General features: G+C 41.8%; 1 protein-coding gene across 5 annotated transcripts in view; it reads left to right on the forward strand.

Annotated features, from left to right (window-relative positions):
* SERTAD2 (SERTA domain containing 2) overlaps positions 1 to 14,466 on the forward strand; it is a 110,723-nt gene that overhangs the window by 80,895 nt on the left and 15,362 nt on the right. Inside the window, exon 1 of one of the 5 annotated variants that reach the window (XM_058551087.1) lies at positions 11,009 to 11,296. The exons of the other annotated variants lie outside the window; for them this stretch is intronic. The gene's annotated coding sequence lies outside the window, so the exon portion shown is untranslated. Of the gene's footprint in view, positions 1 to 11,008; positions 11,297 to 14,466 lie in introns of those variants that run through there. 5 annotated transcript variants of the gene reach the window in all.

The raw sequence follows: 14,466 nt of genomic DNA on the forward strand, positions 1-14,466 counted from the left end.
TCTAGCATTATCATTGAATTTTACAGTCTATTATTAAGAGAGATAGTAGGACAATGTATCACATGAGTAAAAGGAGTAAGTTATTACCGAAATAATGGGGAATAAAGAAATGCATGAAATACAAATATTGTCCAAATAATATCTTTATTAATAGATATTAGAAATTATAGGAAAAAACCTTATGAAGTTCTACTGCATGGGAACCATAAGGAAGAAAGCAAATGTATTTTTTTTAACCTGATGAAATCTAAAACAATAAAGTTGTGTATTACAACATATTTATTTGCTTTTCATGTTTTTAAAAAAGAAATTAAACATTACAGATAAAATAGAAGCCACCTGTGTGTCTCTCCATGATTCCATTACCTTCCCGTTTATCAGAGGTATCCATTTTCCTGAATGTTTTTTTATCTCTGTTTTTATTCTATAATTGCATACATATGTATTTGTAAACAATATACAGCAATGTTTTGCATGTTTTAAAATATTTTATATAAATGATATTATACTGTACATATTACGCAACTTGCTTAATTTTGCTCAGGCTTACGTTTTTGAGATTTAACCAGGTTGATATATGGTATCTTTAGTACTTAAACCACTATAGTTTCAAGCGTATCAATTTATTCTCATCTTGATGAACATTAAGGTTGTTTCCAATTTTTAGCTATTATAAGCAAAGCTGCCACAAACATTCTTATATGTCTCCTTGGGGGATAAAAACAAGAGTTTCTCTAAATTCTAGACTTAGCCCTTCTCATCCAGAATTCCTCCAGAGAATTAAGCCCTAGTACCCTAAGGTGTCCATCGTACGTAATGAATTAACTTCCATCCTGTAAGTCTAGAATGGTTCAAGTGTTGGGCTGGAGCTAGAGACCAATACCTGCTCCTAAGAGCAATTTTGCGAATCACTTTCTAATTCTTGAGTTCAGTTGTGAGGCCTGAAATCAGCCATGGTGGGCGTATTTACACCACAGAAATCAGCAAATGCTACAAATAAGGTCATCTTTCCCCATCCCCCCAGCCTGTTGTTAAACATTTACTAGCATACCACTGGTTTGTAACTTTATACCATCCTTGGGAGAGTTGAGGAAATAGGCACTTGAATCTTTTTCCGTAGGGCTTATTTTCTCATGGAACCCCAGCTGAGCAAGACTGCATCCATGTGGGGTGTGTGCATCTCCCACTTTACTACATAATGCCAAATTATCTCCATAATGCCAAATTATCTCCAAAGTGGGCAATCTGATAGCTGTGAACTCTCTCTTTATAATTTGCATTTTTCTTATTACTGATGAGGTTGAATATCTTTTCACGTGTTTGTTGGACATTTGAGTTTCCTCTTTCACCCATTTTTCTATTGGGCTTATATGGCTTTTTAAAAATTGATTCAGAGGAATTTGTTATTAATTCTGAATACTAAGCTTTTGTTGATTATATGAATCACGTGTATTATTTGACAGTCTTTAGCTTGCCTTTGTCTTGTTTATAGTATATTTTGTTTAATAGATGTTTAATTTTTAATGTAACCCAAGTTGTTGATCTTTTTCTTTATGGTTTGTGCATTGGATGTCTTGTTTCTTAATAGTCAAAGTCTCGACAGGAAACAGAATTCCACTCAAATAATTCAACTAAAGAGACTTTAACGAAGGGACTTTTTACAGGTATGTGACAAAAGTTGAGGCATGGAAGACCGACAACAGTAGGAAGCTGTTACTATCCTTAGGCCTAAAGGAGAAAAGGGAGGAAATGGTGTTGCAAGAATTTGTGAGAGTTGGCGCCCTGGAGACGGGGCCACCTGCAGAAGCCGTGGTTGTGGAGGGAGGGTACTGCCATATCAGGGGCCCAAATCAGGAAAGAGCAGAAGAAATACCCCAGCCTCTCTCTCCCCTGACCTACTGATCTCTTTCTGGTGCCTGCCTTTTGGTGAATCCAGTTGGAGGCTAGTTGGCAAAGGAGCTTAGTCCCCAGGGGCCAACATTTCAAGGCACAGAGTAAAGCAGAGGCAAGTAGAGAATGAATTTTAGGAGACAAACAATAATCACACATTCCTTATCCTGAGGCCGTAAACATATTTTCCTATATTCTCTCCCCAAAGTTTTACTTTATAGATTTAGATTTCAGTCCCCCTGACATATATTTTTTGAAAATATTTGGTACCTAATATTGAAAATTGAAATATTGAAATTTGAAATATTAGGTACTTAATTTTACTTTATTTTTTAGACAGGTAACCAGCTTACACTTAGCCATTTATTCAAAAGTCTATTCTTTCCCAGTAATCTGTAATCTCACCTCTGTCATATATTATGCTTTCATATATGTGTGGGTCTGTTTCTGCACTCTCAATTCTGTTGTACTAATCTATTTATCTGTCTCTATGCGGACACCACTCTGTTTTTGTTGTTGTTTTTTGTGAGGAAGATCAGCCCTGAGCTAACATCCATGCCAATCCTTCTCTTTTCGCTGAGAAAGACTGGCCCTGAGCTAACATCTGTGCCCATCTTCCTCTACTTTATATGGGATGCCGCCACAGCATGGCCTGACAAGCGGTGCGTTGGTGCGCGCCCGGGATCCAAACCTGGGCTGCCAGCAGCGGAGCGCACGCACTTAACCACTACGCCATGGGGCCGCCCCGACACCACTATTTTAATTACTAGACTTTTATAATAAGCCTTGATATCTGATAGGACACATCCGCCATCTTGTTCTTTAAACTTATTATAGCTATCTTTTGCCCTTTGCTATTCCAGATGAATTTCTGGATTTGCTTACCAAGTTCCTTGAAAAAAAATATATTGGGATTTAAATTGGAGTTGCATTTAATTTATTGATGAGTTTGAGGGAGAATTGGTGTTTATATAGTATTAAGTATTTTTGTCCATAATTGGTATGGCTCCTCATTAATTCTAATCTTTTCATCTGATGAATTTTTGGAAAGCTTTCTATTTTATCACTTTTCATTTTTGGCTGTAACGTGAAAATAATAATTCTGGAGTCTTTATCTTTATAGCTGTTAATTTTTATCACTAAAACTAAAAGCATGATGTCTAAAAGTTCTAACATGGTAACAAGTCAGGATGGATTGAAAATGAATATCTGATTCATTAAAATTTTTTTGTTCCTTTCTGTAATTTGGGCTTTAATTTCTTAAAGGAAGTTAAAAGGAAATATAAATGGTGTTGAAATTACCAATATTATTCCCACAAAAGCTATTAATCTACAGCCCTAGTATGGACTATGCTGCACTCTGTGTAATGAGGCCAAATGAATCACAGTAGCCCAAGTCAGGGAATCTGGCACTTTTTAAGTGAGTTTTTTAAATTTGATGTGACTCTTGCACATGTATGTTTTCTTTTAAAAGAATAATCTGTAGAGATGATTAAATACACGCATTGTTTGAGCAAACTCAAGATCATAGAGTATACATTTGTAACAGAACAGAACGGCAGTGGGCGTCTATGCTATAGATGATATTCTCATGGTATTTGCTGCCATCCACTCTCCTTTCTAAATTTGGTGTTACAGATTCAACTTCTGTTTTTAAAAAGGGAAGTTACATATAGCTCATTCACACTATTATTTTCTCCTTTAAAAGCCAGTTTTTCTGATAATTGCCCATTTAAGGAGTTTCATATAACTCAAACAAGACTTCAAGAAAACAGTTTTGAAACAAATAATACTTAGCAAGATTCAATCTTTTGTTCAGTATTTAAAGCGTGTTTAGAAAACCAGTTGACGGAGTGAGTACACAAGTGTATCTGCTGTGGTGTTGCTGTTTATCTGAGATGCTTGCTTTAGTTTCTTCTACTTGACTTCACTCTGCATTTCTGAAATTTTAAATATAAAAAATTTTAAATTTAAAAATATAATTTTTTTCAATTTAAAGCAAAGGACTAGTGTTATTGGACAGTTGGATAATTTTGAAGAAGCCTTGTTTATTCTGGCAGCAGGTCTTTACAACAGAGCTCTGCACGGGCCACTGGAAGACAAGATCAAGTCTACACCATCCCACCTGGGTGCTGCCTCTCCTCCAGTAAACCCATAAAAAGTCAAAGTGGCAAAGAGCTGATTCAAGCTTACTGATTTACTATGCTTGCATTTAAACTGTGTTCTCTGTCCACATGTTTATTTTCTAATGAGACCTCAGAGCCTGAACTTAAAGGCATTTCCTTGGCATCTATATATACATTAAAGCTTTCAGTTTTTTTAACTTCTCAAAGTAGAATTTTTATGGCCAGGACTTCAAAAAATGGTTTAAATATATTATTTACATTCCCCAAATTACCGTACTTCTCTTAAATGATCTCTTTTCTTATAGGTGACTTAAAGGAACACAATCCTAGATAGTTTCTACAATAGATATAAGAATATGTAGAGCAGAAAATAGAAATTAGTCTAGCCAGTCATATAAATTTGCTTGATTTTGAAACATAAAAGACAACTGGCATTAGAGCAATATTTTTGAAAAAAATTATTTTTTCAGTCATCATTTTGCCAGGTTTTCCTAGGAATTAATATTGATTGATGATATTCATAACATGTTTGATTATTGGCATATTTTTATATTCCATGACCAGGAGGGCATGAAAGTGGCAGTAATAAATGGTCATTTGAACCATTCAGGTAATCACTTGAAAATTTGGATAGGCAGGTCTTTTTTTTTTACTCATAATTATCAAATACTTTTGTGTTTTTACTTGCACTTTCTTTTTTTTGAGGCAGGTTGGCCCTGAGCTAGCATCTGTTGCCAATCTTCCTTCCTTTTTCCTTTTTTCTCCCTAAAGTACCCCAGTAGACAATTGTATGTCACAGTTGTACATCTTTCTAGTTGCTCTATGTGGGACGCCGCCTCAGCATCGCTTGATGAATGGCGCGTAGGTCCTCGCCAGGATCCGAACAGGCGAACCCTGGGCCGCCAGAGCAACGCACGTGAACTTAACCACTACACCACTGGGCCGGCCCCTCTTTTGTGTTTTTAAGAATGATTTAACTGAGATTTTTAATTCTTAAAATAGGAAGAGAAAATCTTCGTAAAGAAGTACAGAATGGTGGACTTATGGCAATAATTTGTTTATCTGCAAGGTTGTTCCCCCAGTAGTGAGGCTGTGTAGATTAACTCTTAACAGTAAGTACTAGGCTGGCTCCGTGGCTTAGCAGTTAAGTGCGCAGGCTCCGCTGCTGGTGGCCCGGGTTCGGATCCCAGGCGCACACTGACGCACCACTTCTCCGGCCATGCTGAGGCCACGTCCCACATACAGCAACTAGAAGGATGTGCAGCTATGACATACAACTATTTACTGGGGCTTTGGGGGGGGAAAATAAATAAATAAAATCTTAAAAAAAAAAAAACAGTAAGTACTTTGTGAGTATCCATTTGTCCTTTTACCTATGTTAAACCCAAATGGCATATTTTAGAAATGCTGCAAAGCAGTTATAATTACGATATTAAATCACTCACAGTGATCCCTCTAATATGAAGATTTCCAAATACTGCTTAAACAATGTATGTGTATAGTTATTCATATGTGTACACACACATGGAGCTTAGTGAAAAGGTAGTGAGAGGAAAATTTTAGCAGGAAAGATTAACCCCTTGAGTTTGTGAAGCTGGTATAAACTCTTCAGCATTCCTTAATTTATTCATTCAGTGAATACTTACCAGATACCTACTGTGTTGGGTACTGTGAGAGGCTAGAGATAGAGTGATAAACAGGAAGGACAGTTTGATGAACCATATTGGAAATGAGTGGGGGGCCGGAGGTGTGATGAGTATTATTTCTTTTTTGTGGTGGGTTATTAATTCTGTGGGTTAAACTGTGATGCTAACAAAGCCAAGGACAGGCAGGGTTGGAGTTCTTTGTGTAAGAAATAGAACTGTTATTTCATGACTCGAGTGTAGGACTGAAGCAAACGGCATCCAGATCCTGGCACAGCACTACCCTCCTGGTGGCCTCTGCATGTTGACTCTGCACTTCCTGTGTATAAATCATCTTCCCTTCTTGAGGAGTTCATACTCTTCTCAAGACACTCGGCTGGAGTCTTTCCTGGCTTCCCCCTAAAATTTCAATGAATGTTAGAAATCTCGCAGCCTCCAGACCTCTGTTCCTGGGAGTCAGCTTGATAAAGGAAGAGTTCAGTAGGCGGGTCCTTCTCTGAGCCTCTGTTTACTCATCTATGGGACTTCGGCAGTAGCACCCGTACTGCCTATGGCCCAGGGAAGGTCTTCTGAAGAGCAAACAAGTGAATCCATATGAAAATGCCTTGTCAACTGTCCTGCCTCCATACAAATGTTGGAGTGGGGGGATATTACAGATATCACAGGTAGGTGACTTGAACCATAATGGGTAACAAATCCAGGAGAATATGGATAGGACTGCTCAAATCTGTCTTCTGGATATGAAAAATAATTCAAAGAACATATCCTATTAAAGAGAGCATACATATTATCATTATTTGTACTTCTGCTCCTTTCTTTTAGAAATGTGTGAATGTAAAGTTGGTTTTATAGTCTTCCAATTTGAGCAGATTACCTCATTTGAGTCCTAAACCTCCTCTCTGAAGGTAGTCCCCATTGTAGTCACCTTTTCATAGACTCCCGGCTCGGGGAAGGGGCTACAGAAATCTTGGAGCTTGAGCTCCTCCTTTTGTGGGGTGTGGAGGCGGCCCCATGATGTCAAGGGTCTGATTCAGCCTCACTGTTGGCTGTGGCTAAGGAACTAGACCCGAAATCTGACCAACTAACAACCTGTGCTCTTTTCACCGGAAGCGGTGCTGATCCTGAATCTGTGACATAGCAGATTAAGAAACTAAAAAGTCAATGATTCCTCATAGTTAAGTGATTTATTTGTACAAGATCTTCTAGCTCCTGCTCCAGGACTCTTCATTCTCACCAGGCTGGTTCCCAGGGACAAGGAAAGTCTGGAGGCTGTGTAATTTCTAACATTCATTGAGGTTTTCTTTGGAAGCCAGGAGTGCTGAGTGTCTTGAGAAGAGAATGAACTCAAGAAGGGAGGATGGTCTATAGACAGGAAATACAGAGTCAACATGCACAGGCCATCAGGAGGGTAGTGCTGTGTGGGGAACTGGGGACAAGGAGAGATGTTTTTGAGAAGCCACCACTAGTCTTAGTGGAGCATCATCTGGCAGGAAGGGGACACTGGAGTTTTCATCAGGAAAGGCCTTTGCTTTCCAGCGGAGGAGAGGGTGAGAGCAAAAGCTGGAGTCTCTATGGAGGGCTGCTTCAAATTGGACCTCACAATTTATCTAAGGATTTTAACGGAAAATAGTGTCAAATGGAATAGGAAGGAAGCTAATGCCCAATGGAAGCCATCTTCTCTAGTGATGGTAAGAAGGGGCTAATCAAAAATGCTGGAAAAAAGCAAATGGTTGTAAAAGCATTTCCTTCAAATATTATTATTAAGATTTTGTTCCAAATTAGAATTTAAATATTGTCAGATTTTTAAAAGAGAAAATGGCATATCTCTAACTGAAGAATGACCCTCTCTGGGTACATAAGGGACAGTCATTGCAAAGCAGTCCAGTAACAATAAAGGAAGCTTTGCAAAAGCAGCCCTTTGCTGGAGTCGAATTCTACTTGTGTGAAGCATGACTTCAGGGACAAACAGAAAAAAAACCTGACAAAAATAGGGGGAAGAAGAGCTGGAGAAGAGTTTCTAGAAGCAGATGAGTTGACTTGCTCCTTTGGTACGTGAAGTTTGAACTTGCTAGTGGCTGACAAGTACTGAACCTGTCTGTGCCATCTTTGTGAGAGTATCCAGTTTTCCAAATCATTGCATCCGTATCAGAGCTCCTGGATAATCAGCTAGGTGATGTGACTTCTAGAACTTTACTTTGAAGATTTATTAGTAGTTTTCAGTTATTGGTGAATGGGAAATCCACATTCAGTTAGGATCTCTGTATTTTCCATGAGAAGTTTATTTAGCCCAGCCAGCTATATACGATGTGTTTAATAACTGAAATGTTTATCTTTTTTTGCCATAAGACCAATATTGCCAAGGCATGTAGATGATGATGATTACCAGCATTTCAGGTGGAACTTGAAAGATAAAACACAGCAAAGGAGAAGGAAAAATTAATTAGTTTGAAAGTCTTTGTTTCTCAGTTTGTATAGCCAGCTGTCCTTGTGTCATTTCTTTGGTGCATGCTAATTAAGTGCTAAAAGTGGCCTTCAGTTAGTGGAGTAGTGGAGCACTTTGCGAGATGTGAGGGCACAGCAACTTTCAAGAGAAGCATCGAAGTGCAAACTAGTACCCAGATCTACAAAGCAATGTTGAGAAGTACTTCTCTGAAATTAAACTCATGAGTATTTTTAAAAATTACTATCACAGTTCTATACTTACAAAAGCCATGTTTTTTTTTCCTCCCTAGACAGATATGTTCCTGATAGTTAAATGTGGATGACTGGCCTAATTTCTTATGCGTGAAACTGAGAAGGAGAAACTCTAAACTCTAAATCCTGAGGGTAGGATTATTTTAAATGGGCTTTTAAATGTCCCAAAGAGTGAAAGAGTGAAAACCACACTTAACATGTTTGCTAAACATTTCTTGTTCATTTGCTAGGAATAAACAATAATGTTTTAAAAATCATGCCGTTGAACACTGAAGGGAGTTGACTTCAAAAGCTTGGAAGGGCCTTTCCTTATCCTCATGGAGTTGGCTTCTCAGGGCCAGGCAGGGATTGCTGTGCTGGACTGTGGGGGACTTGGCCTGGGGGAGGGGAGTGGTTAACCACCTGGTGTTGGACCACATCAGCAGCTGTTAAAGCTGCCACTTGATGCTTTGACTTCTTGGTGAAAGATGCCAGAATCTAAAAGTGGGGGAAATGGGACTCGTATATAATGTGTGCACTCATAGGATGTTACAACCTTCAAAAGCGTGGAAAGGTGAAAATCATTTCACCCCAAAACTGAGGTTGCTCTCCTAAGAACTCAAACCTTTACTGAGCATGCACAGAATACGTGCTTTAGCAGAATCACATGTCCACTCTGGAGACACAAAAATTGTAACTTTGATCTTAGTTCTTTTGTACAGGAACACTGCATTTGGTAATCCAATTGCTAGAAAATATCCAAGTGTCACAAAAATTCTGAAAGTCTAACTTGCTAACTTCAATTCGTGAATAACAGTCTAAATTCATTTTAAATTCAGCAGAGCCTCTGGCCTCCCCTACAAAGATATCACAGGAAGAGATTATTGCAGCTTCTATTTCAATGGCTTTTCCTTAAAGTGAGCGGTGAAAGTAAAAGTGAGTGGGTGGTTAGGAAACTGTTAGCAGTTAGTGTTGTCTCTAAAAGGCAGAACTCTGGAAATGAAAAATATCTTGGCTTCCTGGCAAAATGTTTGAATGCTGTGCCATCCAGGCACCAACTGAGCGGGACCTATAGAGGGCCCTGAACACTGCTCCCATGATGTGTAATTTGGAACGCCATTATAATGAAACTTTCCAAAGACATCCACAAATAATTAGCTTTTGGCATTGGTTATACTTAAAGAAAAGTCTGTATAAGATTTTAATTCTACTGAGGGTCCAGTAAAAACCTTTTCCTTTCCCTTAAAGATAAAACAAGAAACATTGTCTCATCTACCAACATTTTAGTCCAGGTTTAATTTCAATAAAATCATCAATTTGATTGATAACAAATCATTAGAGAACAGTTCCAACAGGTCTAAACTTGTCTTGATGTTAACGACTTATAATCACCTTTATGTTAGGTCTTAAAGCTTTATTATTCTTAAATGTAACTAGTATAGTGGACCATTAAACACCAAAGTGATCTCAGATGATATTGACTGGGGTGGCAGCCAAAATTTTAAGGTGCCTGAATTACTTTTTGTAACATCTTTGCACTGAATGCACATGTAATTTTTAAGATAATCATTAATTTTCCAAGGAAGTTGTCTCTCATTTCCTAGTATTTTAAAATTCGCACCATTTAGGCATACACACAACCTCTCCCAACTAGTATAAATTTCCCTGCTAAATGTTAAGTCTGTAGTTCAAAGCAGAAGCTTTCTTGAGAGGCAGGAGGCTATCAACGTGAAACTTCTGGGCAGAGGACGGCGCCTCGGACTTCCCTGCGTCTCCCAGCCTGGCTTCCCTACCTGCGTGGGCTCTGCCAGGGTGGGCAGCCGGCTGCCGGGTCTACACCGCGGCGCAGCCTTCCACGAAGGATGCAACTCGGTTCCATCCTGCTCCGAAAGTACTGTTGACTTGGTGACCCATTTCGAGGGTTGGGCCGAGGCCACTGCGCGCAAGGGGCATTTTCTGTCCCCGGCTCCAGCTGAAGCCCCCGTCCTGCCATTCGGACATCTCTGCGGGCCATTCGTGCGTGCAGAGACGGGGGCGTCGGGGAGCGTCCCAGCTGCGGGCGCTGTCGCCCCCGCCCTCCCGGGACGCCTGTCTCGAAAGCCCCGCAGGCAGCGTGGACGCCGCGCCTCGGGGTCGAATTTTTGCCCCCCACCCCCCTCGCGGGACCCTGTCCGCCCTGCTGACCGGCCCCAAGTTGCCGAATAGCTCAGATGCTTGTCATATTTGCGGTCGCACGACTCAGCGGGCTGTGCGCGCGCTGCACTCGCCGCCGCCTTTGTCACTAGCCGCTCCGTCATTTGCACGAGTATTTTCTAGAGTGAGGGGATTATTGGTGGTTAGGTGTGGCCCCCTGGCCGGAGTGTCTCTTTCCCCTTCCCCTTCTTTTTAAGCCTCTCCTTAAGAGAAAATAAAGGGCGCGCCGGCCAGAGAGGGAGCCGTGGGCGGCGCTGCCACCCGGCGTCTCGCGTGCTCCGCCTGCCCCTTCCTGCTCCTCCGGCGGCCGGGGCCCGCTCCACATTTAATCGCGCCTCCCGGGACCGCCGGGGGAGGGGGCGGGGCCGGGCCGAGGGGCGGGGCCGGGCCGAGGGGCGGGGCCGGGAGGGGCGGGGCCTGCTGAGCCCGGGGCCCGGAGCTCGCGGGAGGCTCGCTGGCCGCACGTCACTCCTGCACGGCGAGTGCTGGAGCACGAGCTGCTGCTCGCTCGGTCAGGGCGCCCCCTCCGCCCGCCTCTCGCTTCCTCCTCCGCTGCCTGCAGCCGCCGCCGCCTCCTCCTCCACCATTGTATAATGCTCCGAGCGCGCAGGCACAGGACGGCGGAGTCTTAGCTTCGGTCTCGCCTCCTGCCCGCTCCCCGGCGCCACCCTCGGGCCCCCGGAGCGGGGGACTCTGCATGGAGTGGGAATAGCTTGAGGAGTGGGCAGAAACCCCTCCTGATGCGTTAGTTCCCAGGTGGAGCTGCAAGTGGTAAGTTCTCCCGGCGCCGGGCTGTAGGGGATCCTTGGATGCGCTGTGCTCCCGATGGGTGGGGGGCGGCACTGGGACCCGGCCAGGGCCGGGAGAGCTCGGAGGGCGGAGGGACCCGGGCGGCCGCGAGGGTCGCGGGCGCCTCGTCGAGAGGGACCTGGGCTGGAGCAGGTACCAGGAGGAGCACTCCCTCCTGCTGCTACGCGGCCCCGCGCCCTTGGACCCCCTTGGGGGGGTCCAGGGACCCCAGCGTTTGCGGGCAGATCTGTTGGGGGAAGGGCAGGGGACGGGCAGTCACGGACCGGGGTCAGCAGGGGGTCGGGAGCTAACCAGAGCCCAGCAGTGGGGCGGAGGGAGCCTGGAGCTGTCGCTTTTACAGCTGGGATGTGTGTGCGTCTTGTGGCGGTTGTGTTGTTGTGAGCGTGCGAGACTTTTTTTTTTTAAGGCTCGGATTGCTGGCGCGAAGGCTGCTTCACTTTTGAGTTCCGTGGCTGGGTTTGCATCCAACTTACTATAGTGTGTTTCTGTGAGTTTCCCTGTGTTTTTAGCTTAAAAACATCCCTCTCCACCCTCTTTTCGCCCGTGCCCAAGTGAATTGATTTTGAATATATTTGTATATTAAACGTAATGCCTCATTGGTGTTTAAGTTAGAAATCTACAAGTCATCTTGGTGGTGACCGCCTATGACTGAAAGGGAGGGGGCTGAGGGGAGCCAGCTGTCCCAAGCCCTGGACTTTGTACCATTAAGACAGAGGGTGCCGTCAGAGGGCCATTACATGGAGAAAACCGTAAATTGTTTTTATTTTTTGCCTTGGCCATGAGTTATCTTACCTTTAGTGGAAGTAGTAGTAATCGATTGAGATGGGAGTAGAGTTTTGGGTTTAGCGTTAAATTTGACAAAAAGATTAGATCTAGTTTGTCTTAGAATAACTTTTTGCTTTCAAGCTGGGTGGTTTCAGGATGTTTCAGGAGGTGGAAAGTAAAGTTTTACAGGCACCCGATGGGGAAGGGCAGTCAGCAGGATGAGACGTCCAGCCTCAGACTAGAGCGGTTTTTATTTGAATCGAATTGGGCAGCCCCAGTTGGTCTTAAGGAAGATGGTAAATGTTTTCAAGCTGTCTTCATGAAATATGCTTTTTGATTTCCCAATATATGTTAAGAAATATCCATAATATGTGTAAACAGGCTAGAAGTTGTACTAGCCAATAGGATCCCTGAGGCCTTAAGTGTTCAAAGTAGCCTTTTATAATTAGGGACTAGTCTCTGACTAGAGTGAAGTGGGCTCTTGGCTCCACTCAACCCCTGGAGGATGGTCCACCTGAGAGGCTCTGGGTTGTTTTGCTGATAGGGGGGATAGTTGCTTAGCTAACCAGAAGGCCTGTCTCACCCCAAGAGCTCCTCCCATTCCTCCCCCTTTTTATAGCAGTCTATTCTGCTTCAGTGTGCTAGGGCGTACTGGGAGGATGAAAATACCCATCCTAAGATCCCAGCTTCTGGCCTGAGCAAGAATAGCTAGTTCATGGGTCTCTGCTTTCCTGTTATCAGTTTCTTCTTAGGGAAAAAAAGAGAGAGGAACAAATGTTAGAAAGTTTTCCTTTAGCTTCAAGCTTTTTGGTTTACTTAGAGGTATTACGTGTTAATGTAAAGTTATGTTCATCAAGTTTGGAACCCTTTAAAATAATTTTTACTTCTTTCTCCTCCTCCTAATTAAAATGTGCATAAGCATGTTGCTCTCAGGTGAGAAATCTTATGAAATGGATTTGACAGCCCTTTTTTTTTTTTTTGTAACACTCAGCTCTGTTCCTTGCTTGATTACAACAGGTAGGAGAGAAGACTCACATTTTATAATACCAACCAAGTGTACAACAAGAGATGTCCCAGGGAACAGTTTTATTGCCAGGCGAGTGTCACAGCTTTTAGGTGACAGCTGCTCAGGCTTGTTTCTCTTAAAAAAACTAAGAAAAGGATATTAAGTCAGATTTAGAAAATCTTTAGACTCCTATCTGCTGAATTGTCTCCCTTGAAAGATTTTTATTTAATTGAGAAGCTGAAATATAAATTTTACCCAGTTGCCATGCACTGAATGATTAATAATGAGTATATAAAATAATACATATTTTGATATTTTAAAACAGACTCAGATTTGTGTAGCAACTGATTGCTTTTGGCATCCACTATTTTAAAGAGCGCTCCAGTGGCAGAATAAAAGTCACAACACTACTTTAGAAAGGCGTGCACACACAAAACAGATAAAAAGGTATAAGGGGAGGTTGAAGATACATACGTATATACATATATACAAATACATCAAAATTTTTCCCTGTCAATAAATTAGCATACTACAAATTATCACTATCAAGTTATAAGTTTACCTGTAGTTGAAATACTTTACACTTTAGTAACTAAGAAAGATAAAAGCTACAGCAGAAACTTGTAGAGGTTTCTTTTGCTGTAGTGTCTTGTTAAAGAACTGTAGTAAAAGCATGTAGCTTTATATTTCATTTATATCAGAAAAATCAAGATGACTTTGTCAATATTATATATAAGTTAAAAATATGTTTAGATAAATATGGTATTTAGGAGTCTGACCTTTAATTCACTTGTAGGATTTTTTTAAAACTTTGTTGCTACAGAAATTTCATGTTTACTGTTAATGGCGTATCCTATAGGAGATAGCTGGCAGAGAGCGAGAGAGAGGTGTCTCTGATTACTAAGTCCAAAGATCAGGTGTATGCTAAAGGCACCAGAGGGCAAGCTCCAGTTTTAAGTGAAAATGGCCTCGCAATAAGGGTAACATCCGCCTTCATAGGTCTTTTTATTAATTGATACGGATCAGCAGAACACAAAAATCTAAAAATGCTGTGGCCACTGCATATGCACAAATCGTATATTTTCTACCCACTCTTAATAATTGTTCCTTAAACAATTGACAGAAACCCACAAGCTAGGATTCGTGCTTAAGAAGTGTGTGGCTATATAATTCAGTTTTAATATTCTTGAAGGAAACAGCTACTAACCAAAGTTGGTGTATTTTTTTTTTTTAAGTACTGTCTCCAATGGCCAGTGCAGTTGGTATTAAAGGCAAACTTCTGCCCTCTGTGCAGATGCTCGGAAACCCTGTGAAGAGTGCTGTCCCCTGGAGCACCCATCACTCATTGTGTGCAGCAGTG

Source organism: Diceros bicornis, chromosome 12 (genome assembly GCF_020826845.1).
Source record: "Diceros bicornis minor isolate mBicDic1 chromosome 12, mDicBic1.mat.cur, whole genome shotgun sequence".
Lineage (NCBI taxonomy): Eukaryota > Metazoa > Chordata > Mammalia > Perissodactyla > Rhinocerotidae > Diceros > Diceros bicornis.